Below are 17351 nucleotides of genomic sequence, written 5' to 3' on the forward strand. Positions count from 1 at the left end.
GGCTGAGGTCGAAGAGGTTGCTGCCTGCATTCTCCTCAAGGATTTTGATGGATTCCTTTCTCACATTGAGGTCCTTCATCCATTTTGAGTCTATTTTCGTGTGTGGTGTAAGGAAGTGGTCCAATTTCATTTTTCTGCATGTGGCTGTCCAATTTACCCAGCACCATTTATTGAAGAGGCTGTCTTTTTTCCATTGGACATTCTTTCCTGCTTCGTTGAAGATTAGTGGACCATGGAGTTGAGGATCTATTTCTGGGCTCTCTATTCTATTCCATTGGACTATGTGTCTGTTTTTGTGCCAGTACCATGCTGTCTTGATGATGACAGCTTTGTACTAAACCCAGCAGGAGAAGAGAAATCATAAAGATCAGAGCAGAAATCAATGAAATAGAAACCAACAAAACAATAGAAAAAATCAACGAAACTAGGAGCTGGTACTTTGAAAGAATCAATAAGATTGATAAACCCCTGGCCAGACTTATCAAAAAGAAAAGAGAAAGGACCCAAATCAATATAATCATGAATGAAAGATGGGAGAGATCACAACTAACACCAAAGAAATACAGACAATTATAAGAACATACTATGAGCAACACTACGCCAACAAATTTAACAATCTGGAAGAAATGGATGCATTCCTAGAGACATATAAACTACCACAACTGAACCAGGAAGAAATAGAAAACCTGAACAGGCCCATAACCAGTAAGGAGATTGAAACAGTCATCAAAAATCTCCAAACAAACAAAAGCCCAGGGCCAGGCAGCTTCCCAGGGGAATTCTACCAAACATTGAAAGAAGAACTCATTCCTATTCTCCTGAAACTGTTCCAAAAAATAGAAATGGAAGGAAAACTTCCAAACTCATTTTAGGAGGCCAGCATCACCTTGATCCCAAAACCAGACAAGGATCCCACCAAAAAAGAGAACTACAGACCAATATCCTTGATGAACACAGAAGCAAACATTCTCACCAAAATACTAGCCAATAGGATTCAACAGTACATTAAAGGATTATTCTCCATGACCAAGTGGGATTTATTCCAGGGCTGTAAGGTTGGTTCAACATCTGCAAATCAATCAATGTGATACAACACATTAATAAAAGAAACAAGAACCATATGATACTCTCAATAGATGCTGAAAAAGCATTTGACAAAGTACAGCATCCCTTCCTGATCAAAACTTTTCAAAGTGTAGGGATAGAGGGCACATACCTCAATACTATCACAGCCATCTATGAAGAACCCACCACAAATATCATTCACAATGGAGAAAAACTGAAAGCTTTTCTCTTAAGGTCAGGAACACGGCAGGGATGTCCATTATCGCCACTGCTATTCAACATAGTACTAGATGTCCTAGCCTCAGCAATCAGACAATAAAAAGAAACTAAAGGCATCCAAATCAGCAAAGAAGAAGTCAAACTATTACTCTTCTCAGATTATATGAGACTATATGTGGAAATCCAAAAGACTCCACTCCAAAACTGCTAGAACTTGTACAGGAATTCAATAAAGTGTCAGGATATAAAATCAATGCACAGAAATCAGTTGCATTTCTGTACACTAACAACAAGACAGAAGAAAGAGAAATTAAGGAGTCAATCCCATTTACAATTGCACCCAAAACTATAAGATACCTAGGAATAAACCTAACCAAAGAGGCTAAGAATCTATATGCAGAAAACTATAAAGTACTCATGAAAGAAACTGAGGAAGACACAAAGAAATGGAAAAATCTTCCATGCTCCTGGATTGGAAGAGTAAATATTGTGAAAATGTCTATGCTACCTAAAACAATCTACACATTTAATGCAATCCTTATCAAAATACCACCCATTTTTTTCAAACAAATGGAGCAAATAATCCTAAAATTTATATGGAACCAGAAAAGATCTCGAATAGCCAAAGGAATATTGAAGGAATATTGAAAAAGAAAGCCAAAGTGGGTGGCATCACAATTCCGGACTTCAAGCTCTATAATACAGAATTTTTAACTGTTGTCACCATGCTATAAAAGAACCCTAGAACTTATTCATTTTATGTAACTAGAAATTTGTCCCTTTGACCAATGTCTCGTCATCACCCTGCCCTGATCTCCTTGCCCCACAACACCTGGCAACCATCATTTTATTCTCTGTTGTTATGAGCTTGGCATATAATTGAGATTACATAAACATTTGTCCTTATTTATTTCACTTAGTATAATGCTATCATAGTGCATTTATGTTGTCACATATGGCAGAATTTCTATTGCTTTTATGGCAGGATAATATTTCATATATATCATAAAATGTATTATGTATATCATAATATTATATGTATTATGTAATATTATTTATATCATATTACATATTACATATCATAAGATATATTCATATATTATATTAATATATTAATTATATTCCATATCTATTTTTGTATATGTTTGTATATATATAGTTGTGTGTGTGTGTGTATGTGTGTGTGTGTATTCACATTTTCATTATTGATTTACTGGCAGCACTTAGGTTGTTTCCATGGTTTAGTTACTGTGACTAAAGTTGCAATGGGGGGCGCCTTGGTGGCTCAGTGGGTTATAGCCTCTGCCTTCGGCTCAGGTCATGATCCCAGGGTCCTGGGATCGAGCCCCACATCGGGCTCTCTGCTCTCTGCTCTCTGCTTCCCCCTCTCTCTCTGCCTGCCTCTCTGCCTACTTGTGATCTCTGTCAAATAAATAAATAAAATCTTTTAAAGTTGCAATGGGTGTGAGAGTGCAAATATCTCACTGAGATGGAAATATTGTTCCTGATCTTATAGAAAAAATGTAAAGCTTTCACCAGTGTGTGACTTGATATATATGACCTTTATTATGTTGAGGTATGCTCCTTCTATAATCAATTTATTGAGTGTGAATCACAAAGCGATGTTGAATACTGCCAAAATCTTTTCCTGCATTTATTGAGGTGATCTTATATTTTTATCCTTCTTTCTATTAGTGTGGTGTATCATAGTTATTGACATGCATATATTGAAACATCATTTCATGCCTGGGATAAATCCCACTTGATTATGGTGTATGATCTTTCTAGTGCCCTTGTGAATTTGGTTTGCTAGTATTTTATTTTATTTTTTTAATTTAAATTCAATTGGCCAATGTATAGTACATCATTAGTTTCAGATTTAGTGTTCATTAATTCATCAGTTACATGTAACACCCAGTGTTCATCACATCATGTGCCCTCTTTAATGCTCATAACCCAATTACCCCATCCCCCACTCTCCTCTCCTCTAGGAGTCCTCAGTTTGTTTCCTATAGTTGAGAGTTTCTCATGGTTTTTCTCCCTCTCTGATGACTTCTCATTCAGTTTCCCTCTGTTATCCTATGATCCTCTGTGCTATTTCTTGCATTCCACATGAGTGAAACTATATGATAACTGTCTTTCTCTGATTGACTTATTTTGCTCAGCATAATACCCTCCAGCTTATCCACACTGATGTAAATGATAAGTATTCGTCCTTTTTGATGACTAATATTCATGTGTGTGTGTGTGTGTGTGTGTGTGTGTGACATATTTACCCCTCATCTTAGTTCTTTCCATGGTTTAGGTACTGTGGACATTGCTGTTATAAACTTTGGATGCAGATGCCCCTTTAGATCAATACATTTGTATCCTTGGTGATTACCTAGCAGTTCAATTGCTGGGTCATAGTTTGTTAGTATTTATTGATGATATTTCTGTCTATATTCATTGGAAATATTGGCCTGCAACTTTTTTTTCTTTTCTTTTTTAGTGTCCTTGTCTTTCTTTAGTATCAGAGAATGCTGGCCTTGTAAAATAAATTTGGGAAAGTTCCCTCCTCTACAATTTTTTTTTTTAAGTTTGAAAAGAATTTGTGTTACTGTTTAAAATATGTTTGTGTAATTCACCAGTGAAACCGTCTAGTCCTGGACTTTTCTTTGTTGTGAATTTTTTGATTAATGATTCTATGTCCTTACTTATTATTTCTTTGTTTAGATTTTCTATTTCTTCATGGTTCAGTCTTGTAAGTTCTATGTTTCTAGGAATTTATCCATTTCTTCAAGATTATCTAATTTGTTAGCACATAATTATTCATAACAGCCTCTTATGACCTTTGCATATTTACTATCCAGAGAAGAATATACTTTTTCTTTTTTTTTTTTTTGGAAGATTTATTTATTTATTTGAAAGAGAGAATAAGAGTGTGAATGGGGGGAGGGGAAGAAGGAGAGACTCTCAAGCAGACTCCTCAATGAGCATAGCGCTGTTTGCAGGAATTGATCCCAGGACCCTGGACATAAATCAAGAGACAAATGGTTAATCAACTGCCCTGAACCAAAATCAAGGGTCAGACACTTAACCAACTGAATCAATCAGGTGCCCCAGTATCTTTTTTTTTAATTTCTGATTTTATTTATTATTAAGTCCTCTTTTCTTTGTCTAGCTAAGGTTTGCCAATTTTGTTTGTCTTTTGGAAAACCCCTGCTCTTAGTTTCATTGATCTTTTCTATTGTCTTTCTTATCCCTGTTTTATTTACTTGTGCTTTGATCTTTATCATTTCCTTCCTTCTGAAAACTTTAGGTTTAATTTGTCTTCTTTTCTAGTTATAAATTCAGATTGGTCACTTGAGATTTTCTTTTTCTTATATAAGAATTTAGTGCTAAAAATTTCTTAGAATTGCGTTTGAATCATCCTATAAGTTTTAGTATGTTTGTCTCTTTTCACTTCTTTCAAGATTTATTTTATTATCTTTGGTTCTTTGATCCATTGCTTTTTCAGGAATGTGTTTAATTTCCATGTGTTTGTGAATTTTCCAGTTTTCCTCCTATTATTGATCTCCAGTTTCATACTTTTTTGGTAGAAAAGCTACTTTGTATGATTCCTGTCTTTTTACATGTGCTTGTTTATAAGACTAGCATATAATCTATTTTTGGAAAATGTTCCATGTATGCTTGAGAAAATGTATATTCTGCTGCTGTTAGATGGAATGCTTAATACATTTATGTTTGGACCATCTGGTCTAAAGTATACTTCAAGTCCAGTATTTCCTTGATTTCCTATCTGGCTGATCTATCCATTGTTGAAAGTGGATATTGATTTTTTTCTATTATAGTACTATTATTTATAGTAATAGACAACACCTTCAGGTCTGTTAGCATTTGCTTAATATATTTCAGTACCCCAATGTTGGTTGCATATATATTTACAGTTGGTATATCTTCTAGATGAATTGACCCCTTTATCATATAATAAATTTCTTTGTCTCTTGTTACAGTGCTTGACTGAAAATCTGTTTCACTAAGGTATGTAAACTTACTTTTGCTCCCTTTTGGTTTCCGTTTTCATGGAATATCTTTTTTCATAACCACACTTTGTCTTATATGTGTTCTTAAAGATAAAGTGAGCCTTGTGGGCAGCATATAGTTAAGACTGTTTCTGAATCAGTTACCATATGCCTCTTGATTAGACAATTTGACTCATTTATATTTATAGTAATATGGATTGGTAAGGACTTTTTTATACCATTGTATTCTTTCCGGGCTGTTCTGCTTGTTCCCATGTTCCTTTCTTGCTGCCTTCCTTTGTAAATTGATTATTTTCTGTAGTGGTGTAACATGAACACTTTCTTCTTATTTTTTTGTGTATCTATTATATGTTTTTGCTTTATGATTACTGTGAGGTTTATATAAAATATCTTACAGATGGAACACTTTATTTGAAGCTAATAAAAATTTCAACTCCAAGTTTTAAGCTAATAACAACTTCAATTCCAAACAAACAATATCCATTTATTCCCCCCATTTTATATTTTGATGCACAATTTATCTCTTTTTATATTGCATATCCATTTACAAATTATTATGCATGTACTAATTTTTATTACTTTGGTTTTTTAACATTCAGAGGTTAAAGGTTATCACTTAACTACAATAAGTGGTTATCACACCACCATATCTAATATTAGAGTATTCTTTATCTGACTATATACTTACCTTTACTAATATGTCTTCTATTTTTGTATGTTTCATGTTATTAATTGATTTCCTTTCATTTCATTTCACCCTGAAGAATCCTTTCAATATTCTTATAATACAGGTCTCATGATGAACTCTATCCTTTTTTGTTTGTGAAAGATTTTATCTCTTCTTCATTTCTTTTTTTTTTAAGATTTTATTTATTTATTTGACAAAGAGAGATCACAGGTAGATAGAGAGGCAGGCAGAGAGAGAGAGAGAGGGAAGCAGGCTCCCTGCTGAGCAGAGAGCCCGATGTGGGACTCGATCCCAGGACCTGAGATCATGACCTGAGCCGAAGGCAGCGGCTTAACCCACTGAGCCACCCAGGCACCCCTCTTCTTCATTTCTGGTAGATACATTGCTGGGCAAAGTATTTATGTTGGCAGTTTTTGTTGTTTATTTGTTTGTTTGTTTTTCTTTCAGCACTTTGAATGCATTATTCCACTTTCTCTAGTATGCAATGTTTCTCTTGATTAACCTAGTGATAGCCTTATGTAGATTTGCTTGTATGGGTTGATTTTTTTCCTGCCTTTATAATTCTTGTTGGCTTTGTTTTAAACAATTTTATTATGTGTCTCGGAAAAGAAAGTTTTAGATTGAAATTTTGATGGGATAATGAACTTCATGAATTTGGATATTCAAATCTCTCCCCAGATTTGAGAAGTCCTCAACCATTACTTCTTAATGTAAACTTTCTGCCCCTGTCTTCCTCTCATTTCTTTCTGGGACTCCAATGTAGATACTAATTCTTTTGATGATACTCCATAATTCATTTAGGCTTTCTTCATTCTTTTTCATTCTTACTCTGATTGGATAGTTTTGCTCTTCTCTGATTGAAAAATTCAAAGGACCTACCTTCTACTTAATAGATTTTTTCTTCTACTTGATCCAGTCTTTTGTTGATTCCTTCTAATTCATTTTTAATTTCATTTATTATATTTTACATCTCCATTATTTCTGTTGGTTCATTTCTTTGATTTTTATTTTTTAAACATCTCAATTTTATGTGTATTTTTTAATAATTTTGTTGAATTGTCTTTTTGTGTTTTCTTGTAGCTAGCTCACAGAGCTTCCTTAAAACTACAATTTTGAATTTTTTTGTTGGTCAAATTGCAGATCTCCATTTCTTTGGTGTCAATTATTGGAAAATTATTTTATCCCTTTTGTGGTGTCATGTTTCCTTGAATTTTCATGTCCCTTGAATTCTAGTGTTACTTTCTTTACATCTTAAAACACATTCACCTCCTCTAGTCTTTACTGACTGACTTTGAAAGAAATACTTTCCTTCAGTCCTTTAGGAGATACTGAGACTTTCTGAGAACTTTTTTTATGGATACACTGTGGTACACTCTTAGTCTTTCTTGTGTTGGAATTCTAAAGATTATATGCCTTCTTTCAATCACACCAAATGAAGTCAAATACTGATAATCTCCCTTTTGCTTTTGCTAGGGTGGGGCTAAATACTGAAATTTATATGTTTTCTCTGAATCCCTTACAGTTGGGCATGGCTTTTTATGTGTGCTCAAGAGCCATCTGCAAAAAACTGTTTTTACTTTCTTCAGGATTCTTCACAGGAAGTTGGCCATGAGATAGGTGCATGTGTGTGTGTGTGTGTGTGTAATTTGCAGAGTACTGCAGTTGACCTTGGGCCAGTTGGTATGATCCACAGGGGAGGTATCCTCAGCAGCTCATGAATGGGGTTGCTGATGGAGTCTGTGACCCAGTTAGTAGGAGTCATGTCTCTTTCATGCCCTATATGCTGTTTTCCTGGTCATTCTCCATCCCTAAGTCACTAGGCATATCTCCATATGCTGGATAAAGGAAAAGAAAAAAAAAAAAAGGTAAATCTTTTTTGGCATCACCTCACATAGCTCTTACTCACATGCTCTCACTTACCCTCATAAGGATAATCGTGGGCCAAGATGTTTTCACCTAGTACTGAGTTGTATCATATTGTGAAAGGGGTTACAAAATAGTAAAACTGTCCCTCTTTCCATCTTCAATGTATCTTGTCTAAGTTGTTTTGCTCCAGTGGTATGTTTGAATTTCCCTTGTTGGCTCTGAGATTTCAAAAAGACTCTTTCATTTGTGGGTGATAACCTTAATTTCTGTCTTATGGAAGGAAGATGGTAGAAAATTCTTATTCCCCAATGATGAAGACATCATTCTTCATTGGTAGCCACCAGTTCTGGTAAATGATGTTTCATTGGGATTATCTGTGGTTTTGTGTGGGTGGGGAGTGTGTGAATGTGCTACACTGACACAATTGAGTGGTTTCTACAAAAACATGCAAGGCCTCAAATATTTAAGGAAAATTTACTGACCCCTAGAATGAAGCATGTTGAAGTCATAGAATTTTGTTGATAAATTTGTTAGATAAAAATGTCATATGTTTTGAGAGAAAAAAAATCAGATCTTCTTCAATGGTGTTAAAAATAGGACACCTGAGTGGCTCAGTCAGTTAAGTGTCTGCCTTGGACTCAGATCATGATCCCAGGGTTCTGGGACTGAGCCCCACATCAGGTTCCTCACTCAGAAGGAGACTGCTTCTCCCTTACCCTCCCCACTTCTTATCTCTGTCATTATCTATATCTATCTCTCTCAAATAAATAAATGAAATATTTTTTAAAATGGTGTTAAAAATACTTTCCATTTGTTTTACAGAAGAAAAAAATATGAAGACTACCAAAGGAATACATCTTTACATCAAAAAAAAATAATCACAGATCAGTCATATTACTGGAACCTGCAGTTATAAACAGGAAATATTCACTCAATATTATTATATATGTGTTTTCCTGTTTGTTTGTTTTCAAACACATGCTATAGATCTGCATTGTAGTAACAAGTGTGTTGTCAGTCACCATGAGTGAATTTGAACATATTGGTAAACAACCAATCCATGGTATGTACAGCACATATGACATATAAATTCTCTAAAATTGTAATATTGTATATCACTGTAATGCTTATATAAACTTAAGAACTAGGAAGGACAGCTGTCCCAATTTTGCCAATAAGCAAGCGTAAGATTGATTTGAGAAAATTTACAAGTTCTCACTGCCAGTGAATTAATTAGAGTTTCTTTTAATGAATTACATTTTAAAAACACTTTTATTGCTATTTTCTTTCTGCTTAGAATGTCTGTCCTTATCTTGACATTTATGATAAAGCTTATTTATCACCACTGGTGAATTTTGGCATAATGTCCACAGGAAGAAGTTCCTAATTTCTCTCCTATAGGTGGAATCAGAAGCTTATATTTCCATTATTACATCTCTCATACTGTGTCGATATTACTTATGGCATATTTTACTTTTAGTAATATATAATATGCTTAAGAGTATGAGCCATGACTTATTTTATTTTATGTCACTAACAAATGCCAGAATGTTTTCCACTAAATGTTTACTCAAAACTATGTGAATACATAATGGATGAGGATTTTATTTTTCAGATGGCTTATATCTCCTTTCAAAGTTGTTGTTTAATTATATTATCAATAGTCTTAATTATCATTTTAATCTACATTATAATTATACTGGCTGAGGAATTAATTTATTCATTGCAAATTGTTATGTGCCCTTGGTTTCTCCTTTCTCTTATATAACAAGATTATGTAACAAAGAACATCAATTTTGATCTGAAACAATGATTCAGTTCCTTTGTAAAATCTCTGAGCTAGTAATACAAACTAAAATACACCAGAGACTCTTGGAAGAACTTTAGTTCTGGAATTTTCAATATATTGGGGAAACCAGTGGTGGCTCCTCACTTTTATGAAGGATAAAAAGGAGAATTACATAATAACAGAGGGATCAATTCTTCAAGAAAGCAATAATTCTTAACATGTATGTATTTAAAAACAGAACATCTAAATATGTGAGATAAAAAGTGATAAACTAAAAGGAGAAAGAGAAAAATCCACCTTTAGAGTTGGAGACTTTAATACCCTTCTATCAATAAATAATTCACAGATCAAGCAGCAGAAAATCAGTAAGGATATAGTGAAGCTGAGCAACTCTATCCATAATTTGGATCTTATTGATATTTATAAAATATTTCATGTGTAAACCTGGCAATTCACAGACCTGTACCCCTGGAGCTAATAATACTTTATATGTTAATAAAATTTTTAAAAATATTTTAAAAATACTTCATCCAACAACTGCAGAATATACATTTTTCTTAAGCTGATGTGGAACATTCACCAACATAGAACACTCTCTGGTCCACAAACACATCTTAGTGTATTTAAAAGAATAGAAGTCATGAAAAGTATACTCTTTGATCACAATGGAATTAAATGAGAAATCAGTAACAGAAAGTTAGTTGGAAAGTCTGAAATTACCTGCAGACTAAACAACATATTTCTTTTTTCTTTTTTTTTAAGATTTTATTTATTTATTTGTCAGAGATCACAAGTAGGCAGAGAGGCAGGCAAAGAGAAAGAGAGAAGGAAGCAGGCTCCCTGCTGAGCAGAGAGCCCAATGAGGGGCTTGATCCCAGGACCCTGGGATCATGATCCAAGCCGAAGGCAGAGGCTTTAAACCAATGAGCCACCCAGGTGCCCCTAAACAACACATTTCAAAATCCCATCTGGATAAATGAAGAATTATCAAAATTTAAAAATATTTAGAACTAGGTGAAAATGATAATAACAACCTATCAAAATTTGTAGACAGAGCAAAAGCAGTTTTTAGAAGAGAATTTATAATATTGAATGTATATTGAAAATATGAAGACAGACCTAAACTTAATTTAAAATTTGATTTAGGAAGTCATAGCAGCTCTATTTTTTGTTTGTTTTAATACCAGTATAGATGTTTGGGAAAAAGAATACTTTTGGACCCAGAAAGTCACTTTTTTATGTTCAAAGTGTATATAAACTGTGTATATGTGTGCTTTCAAAAACTATACTTAATTTATTGCTACAGAAAGAACTCAAATTTTAGATCTAAAAATTATATAAGGTAGCATGTAACCTACTCCCTATTTCTTTGTAGATAAGGAAATTCATCTAGAGATCTGAAATGATTTAAGCAAAAACAAATTCAGTCATGAAAATAATCTAGATATCTTCACTTCATGAAATATTTATTATATTTCTTCTCATATTCAGTTAACTGGTTGCTATAAAATGTAGAATGAGTTCAGAAAGTGCTGGGTTTCCTAACCTCATAACTGAATTAGAAATGATAATGGGTATTGCCCTTACAATTGTTGCAAATTGAAGAGTTAACTAAAAGTTAAGGAAAGTATACATTCCATTTAGACCCATTTGGTTTAGCTGGAAGAAGGGGAAGTCTGACCTTCACTAGTTGATTTCCATTGAATTCTTATTAATTTCTCAACCAGAAAGTTAGGAGATTAATAATGTTAATGTTAATTATGAGTATTAAACATATCATATGTGTTTAGGAGGCCAGATTCTTTTTTTTTTTTAATATTTCATTGATTTGACAGAGAGAAATCACAACTAGGCAGAGAGGCAGGCAGAGAGAGAGGAGGAAGCAGGCTTCCCGTGGAGCAGAGAGCCCAATGCGGGGCTCGATCCCAGTACCCTGGGATCATGACCTGAGCCAAAGGCAGAGGCTTTAACCCACTGAGCCACCCAGGCGCCCCCCCAGATTCTTTTTCTTACAATTGCAATCTAAAACAAAACAAAATAGTAATAGAAGGAAAATATGAACAATATTGAAAAATAGCAATATATCATATGTATCCCTAAATTAACATTTAAATTGTGCTTACTATGTTTCATACATAATCCAAAATTCTTTATTTTTTTTAAATAATCTTCAAAATAGGACTTGGAGTAATACTATTATCTGCATAAATAATATCCTATAACTAATTATCTATAGATAATTTAACCTAATTAAAGGCATTAAATGGTCTAAGATCCTATAGATGGTACAGCAGAACAAACTTAACAGGATGAGTCCACAATACAAGATCTAAGGTAAGACCATGAGGTGGAAAGATGAGTAAAATGGAAGGCTGCATTTAAATTTCAATCTCCTGCTTAATCTTGACCTTGAACAAGTAATTGCTCTCTCTGAAAATCAACTACCAGCTGTAAAATGATCGTCTGTTTGCCTCTCAGGTTGTTAAGAAGATATATAAAATCATATATATGGGGCACCTCGGTGGCTCAGTCAGGTAAGTTTCTGACTTTTTCTGTTCAGGTCATGATCTCAGGGTCATGAGATGAAGCCACTCATTGAGCTCCTTATCATGTTTCATGTTCAGCAGGGAGTCTTCTGGAGATTCTGTCCCTTTTACTCTCTCCCTACACCCCCCCCAATAAATAAATAAATAAATAAATAAATAAATAAATATTTAAGAAACATATATAAAATTATATATAAAAATCACTATACAAAGCATTTTTCAAATATATAAGAAATGTCATGATGCACTTGATTTAAGGAGTTGATTGCAGAAGGACCTTTATGGGGAAAAAAATTTGAAACAAGATTTTCTAAATGTCAGCTAGATTCAGAGAACTCATCGAAAGACAAGACTCCATTTTCCATGCTTTAAAATACAATCACTGAAACTCCAGGAAAGGTAAGCATTGCAGAATTAGGCTGTTGCAGAGCATTCGTACATACCTCAAATCTGCAATCATGTGCCTGTGAACTTTATAATTTTTGTTGTGTATGCACAGTTCCGATACTCTTATTTTCTTACTACATTTTTCTTAAGATTTTATTTATTTATTTGACAGAGAGAGAGATCACAAGTAGGCAGAGAGGCAGGCAGAGAGGGGGGAAGCAGGCTCCCTGTTGAGCAGAGAGCCTGATGCAGGGCTCGATCCCAGGACCCTGAGATCACGACCTGAGCCTAAGGCAGAGGCTTAACCCACTGAGCCACCCAGGTGCCCCTTCTTATTACTTTTTAAAAAGTAACATTAAATAAACATTTTAATTTAACTCTATCCTGAGAAGTGATATTGTAAAAGTTTATTCAATATTTTAGCTAAAATTTCAACCATGAAATAACATAAATTGAGGAATATGTACATTTATTTATTTCATTTTAATATTTTCTTCTTTTAAAGTAAACTATATAATTAGGGCACATTTAAAAAGTTACAAAAAGGAGGTGCCTGGGTGGCTCAGTCCTTAAGCATCTGCATTTAGCTTGGTTCTTGATCCCACCTGGGATCAAGCCCTGCATTGAGCTCACTGCTTTGGCGGGAAGACTGCTTCTCCCTCTTCCACTCCCCCTGCTTGTATTCCTTCTTTCATTGCCTCTCTCTCTCTGTCAAATAAATAAATAAAACAAATAAATAAATACATAAATAAATAAATGCATGTTACAAAAGAGTGTGTAATGAGAGCAAATTTATATTTCTGCACTGTCCTCCAGTCACCCATATCTTCCTAAGATGAGCACTGTCAAAGTTTCTGTGTATCCTTAAAGATACAGTCTAAGTTTGGAGACTTTTAATTTTAAAATACTCAGTCAAATAACCTTTCTAAAATATAAGTTATGTTCCTGCCATCAGTGGATGTAAATATCTGTTTTGGCACTTTCTCATCATCAAACTCCAATATTAACAAATCTCTTAGAAATTTTTCTGGTAACTTCTGGATAAATATGCGTATCAAAACTTTTGATGTTATTTTAGATGTTAGTATTTTGATGTTGTCTTTTAAATTAGTTTGTTGGTAAATTTCTTACTACCATTATCTAAAATATCAGAAATTTTATCAAACTTAAAGTAGATAGTCTAGTACATTGGCTTTTGAATTTCACACTTAATACAAGCTATGTTTTATTTTGTTTATTTCTTAAATACCACTTATAAAAACAATTATTTAACTTGCTTTATGTGATGAATACACTGTTTAGAAATGTATGCTTCTTGTTGAAATATATTTTATTATTTTTAAAACCTGTCTAATATTCCTTTCTATGAATATAACACAACTTATTTATCATTTTCCTCTTGACATACATCCTTATTATTGCCTATATTGTGTACATATATGTACATATACCAAACGATGTTTACAATATATATTAATTATATGTTAATTATATTGGTAACATCAAATTAATTTATTTAATATATTAATTAAGGATCCATTTGAGCAACAACCATATATTAATAGATAGAACATTATAGATAACTTTGAAGCTCTCTGTTGGCCCTTCCCTGGGTATATCCTTTTCTTAGTCATTAAAAGAAACCCCTTTTCAGAATTTTGGGGTAAGCACAACCTTGCTTTCCTATTGTTCTAAACCCTTTCTTTCTATATACGTATAACGAAACAATGTATTATTTACTTTTAGGTGATTTTGAACAATATACAATACGTATTGTCTGATATGTGTCAGCATAATATTTTTTTTAGTTTCTTATTGTATATTATTCATTCATTATAAATGCTAAATTCCCCAATTAATGTATGTATCAAAATTATTTATGGAGTAATTTGATTGATATTTGTTCTAACATCTATATTTCAACCTGTTAATTGATTATATTAAACTTTATAAACTAAAAATAGAAAATAACTTCTAAGTGTGGTCACAAAATTTGGTCACATATTAGTCTACAGAGAAAACAATCACAAAACAACAAAACATGTGTGTATTAACCTCCCCACCCCACCACTACAAAAAGACTCTCCTTCCTAGAAGATACGAAGATACGAAGATAGGATTTGCCCCATTCCGGATTTTCCATGGCTTTTAAGAGAATTAATAAGATCAAGTCTGAACAAGCTTATGTTACTTTGGTGAAAAAAAAAGAAGAGTTTTAGGACATCACTAATATGTACCAATAGGAAACGGGAGAACATTTCTGGTAGTAGATGTTTTAAAATTATTTATTTATTAATTTATTTTTTCAATTTTGCTTTATGTTGTTTCAAACTTTAATAGTATGTCTATACAGTTTTAGAATTTTTGTATCTTCCTAATGAGTTGAAGTTTTTATTCTTTTATTTTTTTTAAATTATTAACATATAATGTATTATTTTTTTCAGGGGTACAAGTCTGTGATTCATCAGTCTTACACAATACACAGTGCTCACCACAACACATACCCTCCCCAATGTCTATCACCCAGCCACCCTATCCCCTCATTCCCCTCCACTCCAGGAACCATCAGTTTGTTTCCTGAGATTAAGAGCCTCTCATGGTTTGTTTCCCTCTCTGGTTTCATCTTGTTTCATTTTTCCTCTCTTCCCCTATGATCCTCTGTTGTATTTCTCAAATTCCATGTATCAGTGAGATCATATGATAACTGCCTTTCTCTGATTGACTTATTTTGCGTAGCATAATACTCACTAGTTCCATTCATGTCATTGCAAATGACAAGATTTCATTTTTTGATGGCTCTGTAATATTCCACTCTGTGTGTGTGTGTGTGTGTGTGTGTACATACAGAATCTTCTTTAACCATTCATCTGTAGATGGACATCTGGGCTCTTTCCATAGTTGGGCTATTGTGGACATTGCTGTTTATACACTGGGTGCAGGTGCCCCTTCAGATCACTGCATTTGTACCTTTGGGGTAAATACCAAGTCATGCAATTGCTAAGTTGCAGGGCAACTCTACTTTTAACATTTTGAGGAAACTCCATACTGTTTTATAGAGTGGCTGCACCAGCTTGCATTACCTCTGGGAGTGTAGGAGGGTTCCCCCTTCTCTGCATCCTTACCACAGTCTGTAGTTTCCTGACTTATTAATTTAAGTCATTCTGACTAGTGTGAGGTGGTATCTCATTGTGATTTTGATTTGTATTTCCCTGATGCCAAGTGATGTTGAGCACTTTTTCATGTGTTCTGTTGGCCATTTGGATATTTTCCTGGCAGAAATGTCTGTTCATTCTTCTGCCCATTTCTTGATTGGATTATTTGTTCTTTGGGTATTACATTTGATAAGTTCTTTATAGATTTTGGATTCTAGCCTTTTATCTGATATGTCATTTGCAAATATCTTATCCAATTTTTTATTTTATTTTGCATGGTCTTTTGGTTTTGTTGATTGTTTCCTTTGCTTTTCAAAAGCTTTTTATCTTTTATTTTTTACCAATATGAGTCCCAATAGTTGATTTTTGCCTTTGTTTTCCTTGCCTTTGGTGATGTGTCTAGGAAAAAGTTGCTGTGATCAAGGTTGAAGAGGCTGCTGCTTGTGTTCTTTGCTAGAATTTTGATGGATTACTATTTCACATTTAGGTCTTTCATCCATTTTGAGTCTATTTTAGTGTATGGTATAAAGAAATGGTCCAGTTTCATTTTTTTGCATGTGGATGTCCAATTGTCTCAACACCATTTGTTGAAGAGGTTGTCTTTTTTCCATTAGATATTCTTTCTTACTTTTTCAAAGATTAGCTGATGTTAGAGTTGAAGGTCATTTCTGAGTTCTCTATTGTGTTCCATTGATCTATGTGTCTATTTTTGTGCCAATAACATACTGTTTTGATGATTACAACTTTGTAATATAGTTTAAAGTCTAGAATTGTGAAGTCACCAGCTTAGGTTTTCTTTTTCAACATTCCTCTGACTATTCAGGGTCTTCTCTTGTTCCATACAAGTTTTAGGATTATTTGTTTCTTTTCTGTGAAAAAAGTTAATGGTATTTTGATAGGGATTGGTTTGAATGTGTAGATTGCTCTAGGTAGCATGCACATTTTGACAATATTTGTTCTTCCAATCCATGAGCAAAGGCAGTCCTAAGAGGGAGATATATAGTACTACAAGTGTTTATTGAGAAACAAGAAAGGTCTCAAATACACATCCTAACCATACACCTAAAGGGGCTGGAGAAAGAACAAGATATAAAGCCTAAATCTGGCAAGAGAAGAGAAATAATAAAGATCAAGGCAGGAATCAATGAAATAGAAACCAAAAGAACAGTAGAATAGATCAATGAAACTAGGAACTTGTTCTTTGAAAGAATTAATAGGATTGATAAACCCCTGTCCATAATGACCTAAAGAAAAGAGAAAGGACCCAAATAAATAAAATCATAACTGAAAGAGAAAAGATCACAACACCGAAGAAATACAATTATAAGAACATATTATGAGCAACTACATGCCAACAAATTAGACAATCTGGAAGAAACAGGTCCATTCCTACAGACATATAAACTACCAAAGCTGAAACAGGAAGAAATAGAAAACTGGGACAAATCCATAACTAGCAAGGAAATTGAGTCAGTAATCAAAAATCTCCCAAAATACAAGGACTCAGGGCCAGATGGCTTCCCAGGGAAATTCTACCAAATATTTAAAGAAAAATTATTCTCCTGAAACTTCCAAAAATAGAAATGGGAGGGAAAATTCCAAACTCTTTTTATG

Source organism: Meles meles, chromosome 11 (genome assembly GCF_922984935.1).
Source record: "Meles meles chromosome 11, mMelMel3.1 paternal haplotype, whole genome shotgun sequence".
Classification (NCBI taxonomy): domain Eukaryota; kingdom Metazoa; phylum Chordata; class Mammalia; order Carnivora; family Mustelidae; genus Meles; species Meles meles.